The sequence below is a fragment of the Haliotis rubra genome, unplaced genomic scaffold (assembly GCF_003918875.1).
Source record: "Haliotis rubra isolate DU_JTF1 unplaced genomic scaffold, ASM391887v1 Scf63, whole genome shotgun sequence".
Lineage (NCBI taxonomy): Eukaryota > Metazoa > Mollusca > Gastropoda > Lepetellida > Haliotidae > Haliotis > Haliotis rubra.
Window position 1 is genome coordinate 2,864,200 of NW_025767335.1, and position 1,975 is coordinate 2,866,174.

A 1,975-nucleotide genomic window follows, 5' to 3' on the forward strand; every position below is an offset into this window, starting at 1 on the left:
TTTCATATATGTGTGGCATTAGCCCAGCAGTTGTAGTGGTCGCTGGCTATAGGGAAGATCCTGTTTGCCTCTAGGTAGTGTGTGAAGTCCATTACTGATAGATCTGTACTAAAGTGGGTGCATCACTCAGTCATCGTATAACGGCATATACTTACAGTTACTCCTTAACAGAATCTCCGTAAGATCTTGATGAGGAGTAAAGTAATGTTAACTTCTCATACTCGGAACCTCTGGCTCAGATCGTATTTAAAGGTCTGTGATTTAATTCCCTGGCCAGGCCAAAACGGTAACCTGTGGTACTTGTTGTGCCCTACCTGGCACTGGGATAAACCATGAACTGCCATGGGATATCCTGTTTAGACGGCCATGGTATCTCCGTGGGTCGGCGCTGTTACCCGGTTGGTTGGTTGTTTAAAGCTGTACTCAGTAATATTCCAGCTATATGGCGGCGGTCTGTAAATAATCGAGTCCAAACTAGTCAATCCGGGCGGTGGGGTAGCCTAGTGGTTAAAGAGTTCGGTCGTCACGCCGAAAACCGGGTTCGATTCCCCACATGGGTACAATGTGTGAAGCCCATTTCTGGTTTCCCCGCCGTGATATTGCTGGAATATTGCTAGAAGCGGCGTAAAACCAAAACTCACTCACCAGACAATCTAGTGATCAACAGCATGAGCATCGATCTACGCAATTGGGATACGATGAGGTGCGACAACCAAGTCAGCGAGCCTGACCACCCGATCCCGTTAGTCGCCTCTCACGACAAGCATGGGTTGCTGAAGACCAATTCTAACCGGTATCATCACGGGTCCTGTTACCGTGACTAATACAAACAGGCAAACATATTGTCATACACCTTACAGAAAAGTGCAATATACTTTGAACGGGAGGTGATTGCACCTGACTTCACATCTTGCTTTGGAGGCCCAGGGCAGGTGCCCGACATTCACTAGCACAATGCAGGTAGTATTTTTTCTCAGTGCATTGTTTGTATAATCGGCGACATGGGTGCCGCAGTATCTCGCAGTCAGCCGTGCAAGAATCGTGGGTTCGAATCTCGTATTTGCACATTCGTTGTACATTCCGTGATCGTATGTTTCTTCAAAGTCGAAGATTTCAATGACATGCGGACTTTGTGATTTCCTTCCACATTTTACGAACACGCTGTCATGAAATTGAAATACTGTAAATAACGGCTTAATAAGTTCATCTCTTATTTTCCCGAGAAGTTAGACACTTCACAGAGGATTACTTAAACAAAAAGAATCTATCCGTCCCCGTTATCCTTATTCATGTATGTGCTTTGATATGAATCTGTGTTAACTGGTATCAGAGCTAAAAGACAAGCACTGGTATTTGTTTTAGTAAACATGATAATGTTTTGATAATGTTTATGTACGTGATAAAATTATCAAAGTAGGTACCCTGGTTTTTGTTTACATTTCTGACATATCTCATCATGGTACATTAATCGCGATATATTGTTTGTCAATATCAATTTTGATGTGTTATTCGTGTATTATGCACTTATCTACGTTGTCACTCCGTCATTCCGGAAATCGTCCTTATTTTGTTTGTTTGTTTCTTGTTTAACACAGCACGTAGTAATATACAAGTCATATGACTGCCGTCTGTAAATGAACGAGTTTGGACCAAACAATCCCTTGATTGACGTCATTTGCATCAGTAGATCGATGCGCATGATGCCAGTCACTGCATTGTCTGGTCCAAACTCGATTATTTATACACCGTGGTCATGTAGTACGGCGTTAAACAGCAAACAAACATGTGTATCGATCAACACAATGGATATACATGACAGGGGCGGTGGGGTAGCCAAGTGGTTAAAGCGTTGGCTCGTCACGCCGAAGACCCGGGTTCGAATCCCCACATGGGTACAATGTGTGAAGCCCATTTCTGGTGTCCCCCGCCGTGATGTTGCTGGAATATTGCTAAAAGCGGCGTAAAACCAAAACTC